Source organism: Tursiops truncatus, chromosome 7 (assembly GCF_011762595.2).
Source record: "Tursiops truncatus isolate mTurTru1 chromosome 7, mTurTru1.mat.Y, whole genome shotgun sequence".
NCBI classification, from domain to species: Eukaryota; Metazoa; Chordata; class Mammalia; order Artiodactyla; family Delphinidae; genus Tursiops; species Tursiops truncatus.
In genome coordinates, this window is record NC_047040.1 from 47,388,016 (window position 1) to 47,409,155 (window position 21,140).

Consider the following 21,140-nt stretch of genomic DNA (forward strand, 5'->3'; position numbering starts at 1 on the left):
TTGCAAGAACACCAGCTCTGTTAGTTGGCCTTACCTCTGACCTCAGATACAAATAATTGAAGCTAATGGACTGACTAAATCAGTTGATTCTTTTTCATGATGTTGACTCATACTGAAATTTGTCTTTTTCTTATTGCTGGAGTTTTTTGGCTTCTAACACTTCTTGAAACTTACACAGATGCGCATGCACACACGTGCGCACACACACAGAAACTTGTTGCCAAATTTTGATGCATAAGGAAAAGCTTATAAAAGTCTGACAGAAAGCCTATATATCTCAAAAGAACTAACAAATTGCAAAGTGCCTGCAAAAGCACCTTCCTCTCCACGCTCAATTCCCTGAGTGCTACTGTGATGGGGATTCTCTTTCTCTGTAATCCATCTATGTCCTTATGCTTGAATGCCTTAGAGGTATCTAGAATTCAAGAGATAGAGTAAAATCTTCCTTGCATTTCTTTACTCTTTTGTACTTTTGTTTCTATCTCTATTTATTTTGTGGTATGTGAGTTTTTTTAAACAAAATTGGAACAAAATACCACCCCTTTTTTTTTTTTTTTAACGAAAGCCAAATCTCATGAGTGGTAATTTATTGTTGAGTTCAACATTTTGTTTTATGAAAAGCAGTTTATATAACTGAGAGATTAAGTATTACAGTGTGGTTATAAATAGGTAAAATCATTTTTCTGCTTTTTATTGATATAACAACAATGACAGTCTTTATTAATTTACCAGCTAATGTCTAGACAGTTCTAATAAGATAAATGGGAGCATTAAATATCTCTTCATTGTAATACAGAAGCATTTTAAGGGAGATCCTCAAAATACTAAATGAAATTTAGATCTAAACATCCTTATGGATCATCAGATGTGATCCTTGTATAAAATGAGTGTTCTACCTGCTGAACCAGAATATTTTAAAGCTCAACCACTTCACTTTCAAGTTTCTTTCTGCCCTACTAATGTTAAAGGTTACCTTTTCTTCCTAACCATGAAAGCTATTACTCCCCAGTGGCAGGGAAAATGCTATCTTGTTAGTTCCAGTACAACTGTATTCAACAGCACCAGTTTTTTCTTCATAATAGCATATCTACTTTTCTTATGTCATCCCATAGGGAAGTCATCATAGGGAATTTGAGATACCGATAAAAAAAATAGAGGCTTCCCTGGTGGCGCAGTGGTTAAGAATCCGCCTGCCCATGCAGGGGACTCAGGTTCAAGCCCTGATCTGGGAAGATCCCACATGCTGGGGAGCAACTAAGCCCGTGTGCTACAGCTACTGAGCCTGCGCTCTAGAGCCCACGAGCCACAACTACTGAAGCCTGCGGGCCTAGAGCCCGTGCTCCGCAACAAGAGAAGCCACAGCAATGAGAAGCCTGCACACCACAACGAAGAGCAGACCCTGCTCCACACAGCTAGAGAAAGCCTGCACGCAGCAATGAAGACCCAACACAGCCAAAAATATAAATAAATTAAAAATATATATATATAATAGTCCATCTAAAATCACAGCAAAGATAGAAACCTGAATGGACCTTGATTACAGAACTAGGTAACTTCCTGTAGATACTGGCTATTGAACTTTTAGTGTGAGAAAGTTGGAGTCCTGGGATACTGTAGGTTGGTGTATATCTCAATGAACAAAATTTAAGACTTCCATAATATAGCAAATGGTTATGACAAAGGCTAAATGTTAGTAAAACAGTTGCTTGTCTTCACTGGCAAGCAGTGAAGACAGTTTTCCTCTGCCTGGAGAAGACAATGGAAGGGAGGCCTGTGAGGGAGAATTTTAACACCTCCTCCAACCTGTGAACCCTGACCACTAGGAGGAAAGGTGGACTAGGGGCTTCTCAGGGCTATAATCAGGGAGAGGGAGTTTAACTGGTTAGACGTGCACTTGGGGAGACTGATTCATTTATATTTGATTACATTCCCCAAAATTCAGGTAATTCCTACCAATGAAAATGCTGATGCCAAGCTGTAGACAAGAGAAAAGATGTTTAAATTTTCCTCTTATTTCCATCATATAAATATGAATGTAATACTGTTTACACATACATAAAGTTATAAATATAAATATTACTCAATGAGTCATAAAGTCTTAGATTTAGAAAGACAGAGATCTTCTAGTGCAACTTCCTATTCACTATGGAAAATTCGTTCTTTTTTTTTTTCCTTTTTTTTTGCGGTATGCGGGACTCTCACTGTTGTGGCCTCTCCCGTTGCGGAGCACAGGCTCCGGACGCGCAGGCTCAGCGGCCATGGCTCACGGGCCCAGCCACTCCACGGCATGTGGGATCTTCCCGGACCGGGACATGAACCCGTGTCCCCTGCATCGGCAGGCGGACTCTCAACCACTGCACCACCAGGGAAGCCCAAATTCTTCTTTCTTTATGACAGATGTTCAATAGATATTTACTGAGCACCAACTTAGTGAAAGAACAAAATATAAATAAGGCACATTCTCCTCCCTTTTAGAACACAAAGCCTAGTTGAGCTTGAAAAGATACCGAAGATAGCAACAATTTGGACCTCCAAAATGATGTTTTTTTCCCTTATAAATTATGCTCTTAGATATTGATGTTTAACTCTATTCACCCTGAATTACAGATATGGTTCTCTTAGAGAACTGATAGCACTTAATGTGAAAATATATCGGGCTACTCTAGCTTTTGGCTTTCAGAAAAAGCCATTCACAGGACATCACCTCTGCTAAGTAGGACTTTTTGTGCTTTTCAAACGTTAATGTACAAGCACATCACCTAGGATTTTAGTAAAATGAAGATTCTAATTTATTTAGTTGGAGTGGGACCTGAAACTCTGCATTTCTAATGAGCCACTTAGATGCCATGCTGCTCTTCAGAGGGCCATTTTGGACAGCCTACTGCTCTTGAGGTTTTCTCTTTACCCAGTTATATTATTATTTTCCGAAGAAAGACAATGGTAGTGATAAAATTCCAATCCCATCAATGATTTCTCTAATCATGGCAAATCAAACCTGATTCTAGTATTCTAGTCAGTTTTATTATTGCTTATAAAGTTCTATAATTGATTTGTAACTTGTGGGAGCATCTTAAATTTACTTTCAAATGTTCTGGTCTTTTAACATCTCAAGCACTGATAGTTTCCAATTTAGTTTTCTGTGAAAGGCAAATAGTTTTCCTTTTCCTTTTTAAACGAATAAATTGTGGAATTTTAATTCTTAGGCACTTTTAACAAGGAGGTCTTTAATACATGGTTATCTATTGAGAAAAATGATTTTCAATATGATAAATATTATGAATTAAAATAAATTAATTCTTTTTTCTGCCTTGCACTATTTCATTGGTGTCTAACTGGCCTTTAACATGGTATTAATAATTTTTATATTTATTTATGCTTTTGAATTTTTACATATATAAGAAAGAGCACCTGCTTGTTATGTAGAGAATAAATTCCTCCAGCACTGCTGCTTCCTTCCAAGTGAAGGGAGCTCCTCTTAGATAAACCTTCTGTTTTCTCTCCACACCATCACTCATTCCTCTGGAAGGAGGAAGAACACCTTACTTTATTGATGATTTAGGGTAGATAATTAACCGTAAGCCAAGCCCTTTTTCTTTTCTTCCTCTTTGTTAGCTGGCTTTCAGCAGAGAGCATATTATCTGCTTTGTCCCTTTATGCCATGGGATTTATAAGGCCACGCCCCACTTCCTACCATAGAGATGTGACCAGATGGATATCTGTGTAATTGTAGAGGTCAGTATCAGAGAGCTCACTTAGCCACAGGTATGAATTATGTCTTGCAATATTGGCTGATTGGTAATACAGTTGATATTTTAATTTCCATAAGCTGATTACTTTGTCTGGATTGGTTCAGATTTGGGTGGAAAGAGAGGTACATTTAAAAAAATATATTGTCATACTGTAATATTACTATGTGCCTTTCATTTATGTAAGTCATACCTAAATAAAAACTGAATATGAGACAAAAATAATTGCTATAGAAAATGAAAACACTAGCTTGAAAAGATATATGTACCTCCATGTTCATTGCAGCATTATTTACAATAGCCAAGATATGGAAACAACCTAAGTGCCCACTGATGGATAAATGGATAAGGTAGATATGGTATATATATGCAATGGAATATTATTCAGCCATATAAAAGAATGAAATCTTCCCATTTGTGATAATACGGATGGACCCTGAATGCATTATGCTTAGTGAGATAAGTCAGACAGAGAAGTACAAATACTGTATGATATCACATGTGGAATCTAAAACCAAAGCCAAAAACAAAACCCAAGCTCATAGATACAGAGAACAGATCAGTGGTTGCCAGAGGTGGAGATTCAGACATGGGCGAAATGGGTAAAGGGAGTCAAAAGGTACAAACTTCCAGTTATAAAATAAATAAGTCGTGGGGACGTAATGTACAGTGTGGTGATTACAGTTAATAATGCTGTATTGCATATTTGAAAGTTGCTAAGAGAGTACATCTTAAAAGTTTCCATTACAAGCAAAAAAATTCTGCAACTATGTCTGGTGACAGATGTTAACTAGAATTATTGTGGTGATCATTTTGCAATAAAAACAAATATGGAATTATTTTATACACCTGAAACTAATATAATGTTGTATGTCAAATGTACCTCAAGAAAAAAGAATTGCTATAAGACAGTAAGAAAAACAAGAGACAACTTCTGTATAGGGGAAGAATTAATGGAACATTGAATTGGGCCTTAAAAATAGTTTTTAATAGTGTTAAAAGGTGGTAATAAAAAGTCATAATATTTCAAAGGAGATAATTACATGAGCAATCACAGAAATATAAAAGGTTCTAATTTAGAGAATGATAACCTTCTTTAGCTAAAAGATGAGTTATATGCAGGGTTTGTGTGTGTGTGTGTGTGTGTGTGTGTGTGTGTGTATGTGTGTGTGTGTGAAGGGCAAATTCCAGAAAAAGAGTAATTGTACTTATATTTTTAGGTGTCTTGAAAGTCCGCTGAAATTTTTATTTTGAAGAACAATTGAAGATCTGAGTAAGAAAGTGACTTGATCTGATCTGTATTTAAAGGAAATAACTCTAGAAACTTTAGGAAGGCAGAAATAGAGTGGAGGAGATAAATGATCAATTAGAAATAAAAATTAGAACAGGTTAAGAGTAATTGGAATTTGACCCAGGGCCTTGGAAGTGGGAATATAAAGGAAGGAATGTTTTTGAGAGACTTTGAAGAAGTTCAGTCTTTATTGCTTAGCAACTGAATAAATGTGGGAGAAATGGGGGAAAATGATAACCATAAATAAAATTTTATGCCTAGTTATGAGTGGGACTGTAATGAAATTAAATAGAAATATGATTTCAGAAAGACTAATGTTTAATGTAAACTTAAATGTTTAATGGCAAGTTTAATGGAAAAGTTAAGTGTAGTTTTAGATATGATGGGCTTTTAGTGCTCTTGAGACATCTAAGGCATCTACAGAATAAAAACTGAATTTGAGGTTGTACTCAATTGACACTTCAGACCTTTGGATTTTGAGAATTACTGGTAGTGAAGGGTGAAGCTGTGGAGGTAATGACTTAAAAATAGAGAGTATAGGGGCTTCCCTGGTGGCTCAGTGGTTGAGAGTCCGCCTGCCGATGCAGGGGACACGGGTTCGTGCCCCGGTCTGGGAGGATCCCACATGCCGTGGAGCGGCTGGGCCCGTGAGCCATGGCTGCTGTGCCTGCGCATCCGGAGCCTGTGGTCCGCAACGGGAGAGGCCACAACAGTGAGAGGCCCGCGTACCGCCAAAAAAAAAAAAAGTATATTAACAAAATATTAGGAAGAATGGCTGTGGAAACAAGCTTAGGGAATATATTTGAGTAATTGGACTAGGGAGAGATAAACAATTATAGACTATAGAAATGAACTTTGCATACACGTTTGTCTATATAATTAATGAAATTTGAGGTTGGTGTTTATGTTAAGAAACTTCTAAATGTTACTCAAACTTTATGATTTACCAAATACAATGGGAAGATGGAAAAGACCATCTCTTAATACCTCAAACAAAAGTACTGAATTCATTGCTTGATAAGCAATGGAAAGCTGTACTTGGCAGGTTCAGTTTCCCCCCAGAAAGCAACAACTAACCTCATAGGGGATTTTGGGGGTGTGGCTTTAAAAGATTAGCAAACATCAAAAAGTAGGAGGGTTTGACTAAATGATTGATTACATGATTACTGGTGGCTTGCTTTTATAGGTTTGGGGACTGATGTAAAATGGTCTGAAATTGATTCTGGGTCAGCACGTGTCTTTGTGGAGAAGTTCCAGTACACTGTTGGAGTAAAAAGATACAAGTTCGGACTCATTGGAGAGGGTAAGAGGAACAGTTTGATTTTACTGGCATCATTCCTCCCCTAAGGTCTTGGACCTTGATTTCTCCCATGGGGGAAAGTGAGAGTGTGTGAGTGAGCTCCCAGCTTCCCAAACTATGTGGAACACTGACAAAGAGACTCACTTCTCTTTCATCCCATCCAGGGTACTGATTCATGAGCTGTATTACTAGGGAGTGGAACGAGTCTGAGAGAGTGGCAGCTAGGGCTCTCAAAGGGCATTAGAGAAGCACAGATCCTATTAAGTAATGACATCAACAACTCCATCAAGAAGCCAATGAGCCTTTAGGGATGCCTCACCTGCATTTTCCAGTAACTGGCCCACAAGCATCCCAAGCACTCTGTGTGCCTCACATGCATGCATTCCCATCCTCTAGCTGACTTGCTGTGTGCACTCCCAATGGAGGTGCTGAGAGCAAGCTTTGGGAGACAGCTAATGAGCAAACAGAGAATGCTGGCTCAAATCTGCAGGCCAGGGGAGACCACAAACATGAGCTTTAGCACCACCTTTGGGAAAACAAAAAGGTGTGTCGCTGGATTGAGAGGAGGCATACTTGCTTACAAATTTTGCCACAAGAGGGAGCAAAAATTGCGGAGCAGGTGAGCTCACAGAAGGTCTGAGAAAGCATCAGAATACTTAACAGGGATGAGGGAAGTTATTTCTCTCCTGAGGCAGTTAGTAAAGACTGGAGAAGGTGACTGCTACTTAAAATGTGAAGAGAGCAGTGCAAAACTTAAAGGAACATGAAAAATCAAGGAAACATGACACCATCAAAGGATCACAGTAATCTTTCAGTAGTCAATCCTAAAGCTATGGAGATCTGTGATTTACCCAGTAAAGAATTAAAAGTAACTGTTTTAGTGAAACTCAATGAGCTCCAAGAAAACACAGAAAGGTAATCCAACAAAATCAGGAAAACAATACACAACAAAATGAGATGTTTAACAAAAAGATAGAAATCATAAAAAAGAACCAAATAGAAATTCTGGAGTTGAAGAATAAGACAAATGAAATGAAAAATGCAAATGAAAACATCACCAGAATGTTTTCAATAGTAGAAAGAATCTGTGAGTTAGATGAAAGGAACTTTGAAATTATCAAGAAGAACAAAGATAAAAGAATGAGAGTGAAGAAAGGCTATGTGATCTATGGAATACCATCAAAAAAAAAATTGCAAATTGATGGGGTTCCAGAAGGAGAAGAGAGGGAGCAGGGGGCAGAAAGCTTATGTAAAGAAATAATGGCAGGACTTCCCTGGTGGTCGAGTGGTAAGAATCTGCCTTCAAATGCAGGGGACGTGGGTTCAATCCCTGGTTGGGGAACTAAGATTCCACATGCTATGGGGCAGCTACACCTGCGTGCTCTACAGCCCGCGTGCCACACAGAGAGAGCCCATGTGCTTCAACTACTGAGCTCGTGCACCACAAGTGGAGAGAAGCCTGCATGCCGCAACAAAAGATCCTGCATGCCACAACAAAGATCCCACATGCTGCGACGAAGACCCGACACAGCCAAATAAATTTAAAAAAAAAAAAAAAAAAAGAAATAATGGCTGAGAGCTTTCCAAAGCTAGGGAGAGATTTAGATATCCAAGTTCAAGAAACTCATAGGTCACCAAACAAACTCAACTTAAAGAGATCCTTTCCAAGACACGTTACACTAAAACAGTCAAACATCAAAGGCAAAGAGAGAATCTAAAAAAGCAGCAAGAGAATAGGAGCTTATAACATAAAAAGGACCCCCACTAGGCTAATAGTGGATTTCTCATAAGAAACTTTACAGGCCACTAGAGAGTGGGATGATATATACAAAGTGCTAAAAGAAAAACAAACAAAACAAAACACTGCCAACAAGAATATTCTATACAGAAAAGTTATCCTTCAGAATTGAAGGAAATGATCCAGCAATCCCACTTCTGGGAATATGTCCAAAGGAATTGAAATCAGGATTTTGAAGAGATATCTACACTCCCATGTTTATGGCAGCATTGTTCACAATAGTCGAGATATGGAAACCACCTAAGTGTTTGTCTATAGATGAATGGATAAAAAGATCCTGCCGAGGAAATCCTGCCGTTTGTGACAACATAGGTGAACCTTGAGGACGTTATGAAAAATGAAGTAAGTCAGAGAGGGAAAGACAAATACTGTATCATATCACTTATATATGAAATCTAAAAAGCCAAACTCATAGAAACCAAGAGAAGAATGGTGGTTGCCTGGGGCTAGGAATTGGGGGAAGTGGGGAGATATTGGTCAAAGGGTACAAATTTCCAGCTATAAGATGAATAAGTTCTGAGTATCTAATGTAACAGCATGATAATTATATTTAACAATACTGTATTATATACCTGAAAGTTGCTGAGAGTGTAAATCTTTAACGTTCTCACCACTAAAGAACTAGTAATTATGTGAGGTGATGGAGGTGTTAGGTAACACGACTGTGGTCATCATTTTGCAATAAAAGTATATCAGATCAACGTGTTGTACCCCTTAAGCTTACACAATGTTGTATGTCAATTATTTATCAATAAAGCTGGAGGTAAAAAGTACATATGGGAGTTGAGGAGGCAGTTTTGGAAAGATAATGGTTTTTGGAGAGAGGAAGGTTAAAAAAAGTGAAATGGATACTGTATTTCAAGGAAAAATAAATCTGGGGGACATTTTAAAGTTTGTGGAAGGCAAAAGAAAACAACAGAAATTGGAAGGACAGACACATACACTCCTCAAAAGGCCACCTCATAAAGAAAGTGCAGTTTTATACACTAACAGAAGAGATTTCTTTTGAAATAAGAGTCTTGTGAGCTACTCCAAGCCATCAACTTTGTTTATCAAATGTGGCAACAGGGCAGTCTTCACACAACTCTACATAAAACTACTACAAGAATAAAACTGAAGAGAATAAAAATATTTTACCTAATAAAATTTCCCTTCCCTGCACAAAAAACAACTATGAAGCAAAAGGCTGTTTTAACACAAAATACCAAGCTGAATTAAATATGTTCAAACAAAAATTTGAGGATATAAAAACAAGCAGGATTTAACCTTAGTTTTTACTAAGAAGAAAAATGGACAAAAAGAGGAAAAAATTAAACAAGAGTTTTGTATTCTAAAAAAATAGAAAAGTCATAACAGGAGAAAAATCATAACAGATTTGAAGACTAAATTACAGATGCTCAAGTAAAAATATACACCAGTGAAATTTTAAGAATGACTTTAAAGGGAAAAAACTGAACTGTGATCATGTTGGTACACCCTTATGAATGGAAAGACCAATACCCTGCCATATATAGGCCCACTGGTTCTTTGCTCATGTGGAGGACAGAGCACTCACCATGTGGCATGCTGATTTCCACACTCTTAAAAGACGATGGCTAACTAGAATCCTCTAAAATGCCTTTGCTGCTGCTGCCTTTGCCTCTGTTTCCAAAAATGGTCCTCATTCTCAGGGTTATAGGTAAAACACACCCAAGACATTACTGTGGTGTAGTCAAGGATAAACCCAGCATAAGCCTGTGATTCTAAGCCCAGTAAAGCCATGGGAACACCTTTAACCCGGACAATAATTATTTGAGACTCTCCGGAGTAAGAAACTTGTAAATATTAGCAGTATAGAGAGGACACTCTCTCCCTTAAGTATATCCGTTAACTACCGCAAAAAATTCAAAACACAATAACAACAACAAAATCCCCCAAAACCCTGGGTACAGGAGGAGGAAACTCAACACTCAAACAGAAGCCCACAGTTTGACCCAATTGGAAACCAAAGTTTTCTAAAATAATGCATACAACAAAAAGATAAAAGGGCACTGGTTGGCATTTGTGCCTCTACAACATAGTGTTTTTTTGTTTGTTTTTTGTTTTTTTGGCTGCGTTGGGTCTTTGTTGCTGTGCATGGGCTTTCTCTAGTTGCGGCGAGTGGGGCTACTCTTTGTTGAGCTGCACAGGTTTCTCATTGCTGTGGCTTCTCATTGCGGAGCACGGGCTCTAGGTGCACAGGCTTCAGTAGTTGTGGCTCGTGAGCTTAGTTGTTCTGCGGCATGTGGGATCTTCCTGGACCAGGGCTCGAACCCGTGTCCCCTGCTTTGACAGGCAGATTCTTGACCACTGCGCCACCAGGGAAGCCCTACAACATAGGTTTTGAATTAACTTTAACATATGCCGAAATGTACCAATTGACAAAAGTTAATGTCTTAATTATGGGTCTCAAATTACAGTTTTTCCTGGAGATATGACTAAATTTAAGTGAGATGCCAACTAATTAACTAACATTCACAAGCACTCTGTCCCCAGACAGTAGAATAAATATGTAAGGAACAAATACTAAGACAGATACAATATTCTGGGCCATAATCCATGTCTCAATAATTGTTAAAATATTCACATCATAAAAAGTATGTTGTGTGAGCCTAGTGGAATTAAATTAGAAGTAAATATAAAGAAAATCTAGAAACTGTCAACATATTTGGAAATTTTTTTTTTCTGACCAAAAAATTTAATTAACCAAAAAATTACAATGGCAGAGAAAATAATAACAATAAAGAGAAATTATAAGAAGTGGGAGTCAGGGTAGAAAAAATGCAAAGGCCTTGCTCTCTAGGAGACCAGTACTGCAGCTGGGCTGGCCTCAGCCCCAGCCCCTTCTGAGTTTTCTTTGGCTGCTGGCGTCTTGTCTTCCCCCATGAGACGAATATTGTGTTTTTCCCGGAATTCATTTAGTTCTTTTCCCTTTGCCAGAAACCGCTGTGTCAGTGTCTCAATAATCTTCTGTATCTGCTCCTGGTTGTTCTCCAGGGCAGGCAGCACGTCTTTGACAGTTCGCTCTATCAGCACCCTCCAACCATGCGGTAGCACTTGCAGGTTTCATCTACCTCCTTCAGAGTATCAATCACTAGACAGTGCTCATTCAACTCCGTCTCCAACTCAGCTGCTTTGGAGGCCAGGCGATGTTCCTGCCGAAGGCGATGGAAGCCAGCAATTACTTGCTCTGCTGATGTGAACCCCTTTCCCGGAGTCGCTCCGGCTGCTCTTGCCAGTGCGACCACTGCTCTCTGCCGTCTTCATTGCTTGCTGGGCTTCCAGTCTGCCCATATTTGGAAGTTTAAGTACGTAATTCTGAAAAATCCACCAGCAAAGAAAGAAACAACAGAAATTTTAAAGTATTTTAAGCTGAATGAAACAAAAAAAATTTGTGCAACACAGCTAAAGACTGCTTATATAGGAATTTATACCACTAAATATTTAGATTAAAATATAAATCTCAAGACAATAATATAAACTTGATCTTAAGAAATTAGAGAAAGAAAAATGCATTAGGCCGGAAAGTAATCATAAGACAGGAAACAATAAAGATCAGAGTGGATATCAATGAAACAGAAAACAAAAACAACAGAAAAAACTGAAGAAACAAAAATCCATTTCTTTGGAAAGATCATTGAATGTATAAACATTTGCTACAACTGATGAAAAGAAAAGCTAAATAAGACAGAATTACCCATACCATAAGAGAGAGGGCATCAATATGGATTCTGCAATTTTTAAAAGAAAAATAAGGGGGAAATTATGAACTATTTTATATAAATAAATTTGAAAATTTGTATGAAATGAACAAAGGTTTTGAAGGATAGAGACTATCAAATCTCACTCAGGAAGAAACAGCCTGAAAAACCCCAAATAAATGAGAGAAAATGAATAAGTAGTTAAAAAGCTTTATGCAAAAGAAACTCTAGGTCTAAGTGCCTTAAGTGGTAAGTTCTACTGAAGACTTAAGGAATTAATAACTCCAATACTATACATACAGACAATAGAAGTGGAGGGGACATGTCCCAGCTCATTTTTTGAGGCCAGCATAAATTCTACAAGACACAAAAATATAGATCATTAGCTGTTATCAACATATACACAAAAATTCTTAATAAAATTTTATCCAATTGAATCCAATGATATATATAAAAGATAAAACATCATGATCAAGTGGATTTTATGCAAAGAATGCAAGGTTGGTTTGATACTAAAAAATCAATCAGTATAATCGTATTAACAGGTTAGAAAAAAATATAGGTTAGATTAAACCAACCTATATTTGTGAATAAAAGTCTAAGTCATTAGGAATAGAATATAACTTCCCCAATATGATGAAGAGCTTTAAGAAAAGCAATAACTAACACCATATTTAATGGGTAAAAACTGGTTGTTTACCTCTAACATGGAGACAATGGCAAAGATATCCTTTCTCCTCACTTCTTTTTACTCTTTTGCTGGAATTCCTAACTATTGTAGTAAAGTAAGGAAAAGAAATATAAGACATACAGATTGGAAAGAAAGAGGTAAAACTTTTTTATTTGTGGAATATCTAATTATGTAGAAAATGCAAAGAAAGCTATGAAAAACCTACTAGAACTAATTTATGAGTGTAGTGAGGTTCCAAGATATGTAAATGTATGAAAATCTCTCCAAGATATGTAAATTTATGAAAAGGAATGAGAATGTTCATTGCAGAATTATTCACAATAACCAAGATGTGGCAACAACCCAGTGTCCATGATGGGACAAAAAAATGTGGTATATACATACAATGGAATATTATTCAGTCAGAAAAAAAGGAGATCCTATCACTTGAAACAGTATAGATGGATCTGAAAGACATTATGCTATGTTGAATAAGTCAGTCAAAGATGAACAAATATTGCATGGTACCATTTATGTGAGATATCTAAAATAGTCAAATCATAGAAGCAGAAAATAGAATGGTGGTTGCCACGGGATGGGAGGAGAGGGGGAAATGGGGAGTTGCTGTTCAATAGGTATTAATTTATAGTTATACAAGATGAATAAGCTCTAGAAATCTGCTGTGCAACATAGTACTTGTAGTTAACAATCAATATGGTGCACTTAAAAATTTAAGAGAGTAGATCTAATGTTAAGTGTTCTTACCACAAAAAACCAAAAAGCACCCCCTGCACCAAAGGGACACAAGGAAACTTTTGGAGGTGATGGATGTTTATTACCTTGATTGTGGTGATATCACAGTTGTATGCATGCATATTTCTGAAGTCATCAAATTATATACATTAAATATGTGCAGTTTTAAAAATATCAATTATACTTCAATAAACCTGTAAAAAAAAAACATAAAAAATCTATGTGTTTCTATATACTAGCATTGAAAAATTGGAAACTGAAATTAAAATAAATACTATTTGCAAAAGCATCAAATAGAGATAAATATGAAAAACATATGAAACACGGAGAACTACAAAACATTGCTGAGAGGTATTAGAGAAGACCTAAGTAGAGGAATATATCATATTAATGTATTGGAAAATTCAGTCTTATAAGATACCAATTCTTCCTAAACATTTCTAAAGTTTTCAGCAATCCTATTTAAGATTCCAGCAGTCTTCACTACAGAAATTGACAAGCAGATTCTAAAACTTACATAGAAATGCAAATATAATACAGTAGCTAAAATGATTTTGAAAAAGAATACCAAAGTTACTCGTCACGCTATCTGATTTCAACACTTATGAAAAATCTGCACTAGTCATGACAGCTTTGTATTGATATAAAAATGGACATATAGACCACACATATATGATCAATTGTTTTTTGACAAAGGTATCAAGGCAACTGAGTGGAAAAAAAAAAGATAAACTTACAACAAATGATGTTAGATAGCCATAGAAAAACAGATAAAAGCCCAACCCTTACTTCACACTATTAACTCAAAATGAATAATAGAAAAAAATTAACTCAAAATGAATAATAGATCTAATTGTGATAGATAAACCCTTCAGAAGAAAGAGGAGAAAATTTTAGTGAGCCTGGATTTGACAAATATCTGTAGAAAAAGATACACAAAGTACAAAAAGAAAAATTGTCAAATTGGATTTTATCAAAAATATAAAAAATGCTCTTCAATAATCACTGTTACAAAAAAGAAAAGACACGTTACTGACTGGAAGAAGATATTTGCAAACATTTATCTGACAAAGGACTTCTTTCTAAAATATATTGTACAGCAAACTTACAACTCAATAAAAATAATACATACAACCCAATTAATAATGGAAAAAAGTTTTGAACAGACACTTCAACAAAGAATATGTATGGATATAAATAAGCATATAAAAAGATGCTTAAGATCATTAGTCATTAGAGAAATGCATATTAAACCACAGCGAGACACCACTGTATCCCTAGGAGAATTGCCAAAAATCAAGTTTGGACCATACCAAGTGTTGGTAAGCATGCAGAGCAACTCGAACTCTCATACACTGGCCGAAAGGAATGTAAACTATTATAATGACTTTGGAAAAATTCTTTACAGTTTCTTGAACATTTAAACATACGATTTTTGTATAACCTAATCATCCCCTGCCCATTCTATATCGAAGAGATATAAAATGTATGTCCACACAAAGACTGGTGCACAGTTTTTCGTGATGCTTTATTTTTTAGTAACCCCAAACTGTAAGCAACCCAAACATCTATTAACAGATGAATGGATAAGCAAATTGTAGTATATCCATATAATGAAATACTACTCAATAATTAAGAATATATTGATTCAGGCAACAAGGATGAATGTCAAAATAATTATGCTGTTTACAACAAGTCAGAGGAAAAAAGGGAACATAAATATATGTACATTTATTTAAAATTCTGGGATATACAAATTAATCTATAGTGACAGAAAACAGATGAGTGGTTGCCTGGGGAAGGGAGTGGAGATTGTTTAAACTTTTGGGACAATTGATATGTTCATTACCTTGATTTGCAGTGATGGTTTCATAGGTATAATGATAAATCAAAATTTTTCAAATTGAATATCTATCTAGTTTATATTATACTTCCATTATATCTTAATACAGCTGTAAAATATGAATGATTCCCCATGAGGAATTTATTATTATAAGATTTCTTCATTTTTTTTATATTGAACTTTTAAAAATTTAAGCTTAACTTTGATTCTAATCAAGTAAAACGTATAAAGAATTCCACAAAATTCACATTATATTTATTCAATATTTAATTTGTTGTTTCATTCATCCATAAGCTATGTGTAATATTTAATTTGTTTCATTCATCCATAAACTATGTGTAAACTATGTGTAATTTAATGATTATTTCCATACTGTCACATGACATAGGAATTAGAATATTTTCAATAAATTTAGATTATTTGATGAATAAAGCTTCTAGTTTATCAAAAAATATTCTCTTAAAATAAATGAGCAACTAGATTATTGCTTTTTCCTAAAGAGGAATTTGGAAGGAGCTCTGCCACCTTCTGTATTTATTTTCTCCCAAGAGATAGCATCTAGTTTTAATTCATCAGAAGGAGGTTCCTCACAATTAGGGCATCTCAAAGCTCTGGGGACAGAAAGAAGAATTTTCTAAAGGAAACTAATTCTGATATTTGAAGGCATTTTAATTCAGTTTTATTTTCTTATAGATACATTTATTTTGTACATAGCCTGCATCTTCTTCAGTGTTACTGTATCTTTCCTCATGAACAAAACTGTTTGCCCCTCTTTTAAGGGATTTTAGAGCAAATTACATTTATATCTCTTTTATGAGCTGCCTGTTTCCTCTCCCCCCCTTCCTACCTTCCTTCCTTCCTTCCTTCCTTCCTGTCTTCCCCCTTTCCTTCCTGTCTTCCTCCCTCCCTCCTCTTCCTTCCCATTCCCTCCCTTCCCTTCTCTTCCCTTCCCTTCTATTTCTTTGCTTTCTTTTCCTTAATTTATTTCTTGTCTTCAGTGTATGAGAAAGAGGAAGCTAGACAAAGACTGCAATGTTGCATGTTTTGTTATTATAAAAAGAAAATACTCAGCTGCACTACAATGTTGCCAGTATACCAGACTATTACAAATGCTGCAGCTACACAATGTTGATATCCTTTTCCTGATGAGCAGAAAGCTCGTTTTGCTTTGAAGCAACTTTAAGGCATAAAAACTCACAAACAAAATAAAAATTACTAGACTAGCACAGGGCACAGTTCTACATAGAGAGTGATAATACTGAAAACCCAAGTCACAGTGTGATAGTAATAATGCTTCATTATACATTTCTGGAAATTTCTTAATCCATTTCCTGGGAAGAAGTTGAAATACTGGACTCTTCAGTTAAAAACTAGATAATTGCCAATCTTATCATCACCTCTGAATGGGCCACATCTGCAGAGGATTTTGATTGTTAGGATCTGGACTTTAAAGGAGGTCTGATGTCATTAACTGACTTTTCTCAACTCACTAACTAAATAAATTCTGCTTACATACTGTTCACAGTTCCTATTTTGCTGTGCAAATGGAATGGTCATCTGCTTTAAACTTTAAAAAACATGCGGAAAGAGTATTGGTCCTACATGGCTCTCTGAATTTGGTCAGGGTCCATCTGGCATAATTTGCAAATGGACAGGTTTCCACATATTGGCTATAATACTTTTGAAACCAACCTGTAGATGATTTTACAGTCTGCAGATGGGAAATCCAATTATTGCCACCTGTTCTTATCTACAGCATAGCTATTTCTTAATGAAATATTTCTCTGAATACTTGAGACTTTCTTTTTTTTGCTTTTATTTAATAGTTGTTTGCTTTACTGTACCATTGTTTTTATTCCAAAAGAAATATTTCATTAATAACATATCAATGAGTATTCTTTCATTTATGTATAAAAATAATTGCAGCAGCATGTCCTTAGCTTATTTAAAACTTAACATGAGAAACAATCTCATGTAATTATGGAATTCTCTTTGTTAATATGAACTCCATTTTTTAAGATTTGCTAGAGCTCCTGATAAGTTATTCAGGGTTGCAATTAAGTGGATATTGTGATGACATCTGGATAGTGAAAGTACAGTTTATAGCAAAATTGTCAATAAGGCTGGTGTCAATAATTCATTTAATGTTTTTTCCTATGTACCCCAGAACATGTTTCAAACTATTTTTTAAAATGTAGAACACCATATTTAAAATTAGTATTCAAAAGTTCAGTGCATAAAATAAATGAATGAAATAGCTTTTTTGCCCAGGGTCTTCCCCACTCACACTACCCATTCCATGTCTTACCTCCATGGCCACCTGGAGTTAGCCCCGTGATATTTCTAATGTTCAGTGGAATCTTAGTTCAGTGGAATCTTAGTTTCAAGTTATGGCACAAGATCAGGGTGAGAAATGGAGATTAGTCCACCATGTTGTGAAGTGGCAATTAAGTGTAGTATTTTAGAGTTTGATATCCTCAAGTTGCCTTTTCAGTATTTTCCTTGAGTATCAAGGATGTTTTGAGAAATATAGAGCCCTGGCAAAATGCCTTAGGGATTAGGTTATATCCCTAATACAGGAGCCTAGGATGGTGGGAGAGACATCACAGACCCTCTGTCAATAAGAAACAGCAGCATTTGTTGGGAAAACAGACAGCAAGGTTGAAGTCATAGGAAACCCCTTCCTCAAGCCACTCAATCTAAGGTAATTTATAGCGAGTTAAAACATTTAAACAGAGGCTACTCAAATTTTTGCTCATCTGGCATATGAGGAATCAAACTGCTTTCACCTTAATCTGGTGAGGTAAAAAAGATATGCTCACACATGCAGTAAACTTTATGAAGCAGTTCATGATCAGTTGTGCCAGCAAACTTTCTAAGTGACTTGTAGCAGCAAATAAACTGAGGCTTGCTTTAGGATTCCAAATGGTTGAGGAAAAGTTTTTCTTTCTGTTAATTCATAGTAATAGAAAAGTACTTCAGTTTGTAAGGCCACAGATTCAGAGTCTTTGCACATTCATTAAATCATTTTCCATTAAAGTAATGAAACAATCCAGTAACAAAAGCCTGTAGATGAGGGTGTAAACAACTTAGTATGACTTTTCCACTGTTCATCTCATGTATTCATTTTCTTGAATTCCCATTTCTGTTTGTTGCCAGGATCAGATCTTTATTCCATGTTTTGCTTTCAGATTGTGATTTAGGTGAACAAACAAAGTTTAGGGGGAAAAAAGCAGTTGCCATTTTGATGTAATTTGAATATTTAAAAGTTCTCGGTAAGTTGCTTTGGAGCTCTTTTAAGTACATGAGGATTCCTTTCCTCCTAATCAACAGAATGCCTGCTCCTTTCTTTTTCTGCTTGCTGGAAGGAGTAAACTCTGAGAGCACCAAGAGTGCTTTCTATTCCTCGTGACACACTCCCTCATATCATTCCTGCCTTGGTTGCTGTGCTAACTGTTCCAGACAGATGAGGGAGCCAAGGCAGGCTTAGGAGGATCTTGATGTTTGCCTAGGTACTCTTCAAGCAGAGCTTCTGATTATTTGGCGCCCAGCACACACCTTACAACAGTTACATTACTGCATTGTGAGTATTCAGGCAGCAGAAGACTCTGCCTTTTGGGGGACTGTGATAAACACTGGAGTAAGTCACCTGCAGTTCTAGTCAATTAAGTTTCCTGAAATCTCTCTGTATTGTGTTTTTTGTCGTGAATCATATATTACACTGTCACAAAGTTATGTAGTGCAGTTTCGAATCTCTGAATAACCACTGAACAAAACTGCAGGGTTCCTTGTTAGGAATCACCAAAATGATTTCTTGTTCAGGGATATCACTCCTTGTGAGGTAAAACTTGTTGTTAAATAATATTAAAAGTATGAAGTGATTAATGATGGGGAAGATTTACTATTTGATGTTTTCATGCAGGATTTCTTTTTGTTTGTTTATTTTTAAGGATTATAGGTTTAATATTATTCTAGATTTGAATATTTTAATGTAAAAATGTATAAGATTATATGATGACTATGAAACTTAAGAAAGGTATGTCATCAAAACGTTAGATCACAGCAGTATGAAAAATAATGAACTACCATCTCTATAACAATCTAAACAAAATGCAAAATGTGTTCTTACTAAGAATATATTGGCATATATTACCACAGAAAGATATATCATAATAGAAAATGACCACAAAATTTCCCATTTATTCATCTATTCACTCATATATTAGTTCAGTAAATATTTACAATATATGATGGTGGTAATATTAAAAATTGAGACAGTCTTGATAGGGTCATAGCAGTGAATTTTTTTTTTTTTTTTTGCTTAAACAACAGAAATTTATTTTCTCACATTTCTGGAAGCTGGAAGTCCAAAACGAAGGTGTTGGCAGGTTTGGTTTCTCTGTAAACCTCTCTCTTTGGCTCGCAGATGATTGCCTTCTTACTGTGTCCTCATAAGACTCTTTCTCTGTTTATACATTCCCGGTGTATCTCTTCTTATAAGGACATCAGTCATATGGATTAGGGCCTCACCCTAATGGCCTCATTTTAGCTTAATCACCTCTTTAAAGACCTATTTCTAAATATGGTTACATTCTGACATACTAGGGGTTGGGACTTCAACAAATAAATGTGATGGGGATGGGGGGGTGTAATTCAGCCCATAGCACCATGTATTTATTTTGTATTACATAATTGTGGAGAAAAAATTAGGGACTTATGGGGACAGAAAGATTTTAATTTTTTTTTTTTTTTTTTGGTACGTGGGCCTCTCACTGTTGCGGCCTCTCCCGTTGTGGAGCACAGGCACCGGACGCGCAGGCTCAGCGGCCATGGCTCACGGGCCCAGCCGCTCCGCGGCATGTGGGATCTTCCCAGACTGGGGCACGAACCCGTGTCCCCTGCATCGGCAGGCGGACTCTCAACCACTGCGCCACCAGGGAAGCCCTAGATTTTAATTTTTATTGAAATCATCTTTCATTGTTTATAATCCTTCTAGGTAAAATTGACACGTTTATTTAACAAGAGAGCAAAAATATATCTATTTAAATTATGTTTGGAAGATTGACAAACATACCTTTTGATCCGGCCACTGTGCACACTATTTGTGTATAAAGGGAAGGAGAGGTCTCTAATATTTAATGAATACTTTGTGAGTAATACAATGAGAGTTCAATGTTAACCAATACTACTCTCTGCCAGGCTCATAGCAGTGAATTTTGAAGGAGGGAAATACAATGAATTATATGGCAGTCAACTGTAATTCTTCTTAACTAAAGAAAAATTGTTCTTCCATGAGTATAGGAAAGCAGCTGATTTACTTACCTCACTATATTCTTATGTTGTGAGCTATATTTTTATATAAATTTAAATTGCTCACATTTGTGAATTCAAACTCTATTAATGATTCTGAAATTAGACAGTATAATAGAAGAAAAAAATAGTTCCAGTGATGATAGCAAAACTTTGGCTTTCATCTCAAAGGGATGTAGTAGTGTTACAAATGTTGGGAGTGGATTTAGAAGAATATTAGATCAGTGGGGGAGATTGTCTAGTCTGCTGGTGAGTGCTTGTGAATATAGGTAGGAAGATAACCTATAATTTTGCTAAATTTGAAGCCCTGTCACATCTTTTTTATATTCTGTAAAATAGGTACTACTTGCTTTGATTTCAACTCAAACAAAAAGATCTTTTACATAGAAATATAAAATTTCAAAATTGGCAAAAGGGCCCTGGAAACTGTCTAGTAAACCTGTTAAAGCAAAAACTGCATTGGATGTTGTTAAACAGGCAAGGATGAGTTTATTCAAGGCTGTTTTAGTAGAGGAGAGAGGGACCAGCATGTAGTCTAAATTCAAATACACTGAAACAAAAGGTGGGAGAATTTTAATGTTTGCTAATTGGCTTTACCCAAAGGAAAAGTAAACTTTCATATCTTCATGATAAGAGGTAGTTTCACATCTTGAATTTCAAGTCACCCCTGGAATTAGGATCCTCCCCTTCCACAGAGACTGGGAGATAGA

The 21,140-nt window shown here is 36.1% G+C and overlaps 1 long non-coding RNA gene and 1 pseudogene across 1 annotated transcript in view; one reads left to right on the top strand and one right to left on the bottom strand.

The window, feature by feature from the left end:
• LOC141279161 (uncharacterized) overlaps positions 1-21,140 on the top strand; it is a 342,510-nt gene that overhangs the window by 210,085 nt on the left and 111,285 nt on the right. The window contains exon 2 of the long non-coding RNA XR_012333039.1: positions 6,224-6,340. This is a non-coding gene — a long non-coding RNA (uncharacterized lncRNA). The remainder of the gene's footprint in view (positions 1-6,223; positions 6,341-21,140) is intronic.
• Positions 10,766-11,447, bottom strand: LOC101323880 (prefoldin subunit 2 pseudogene; annotated as a pseudogene).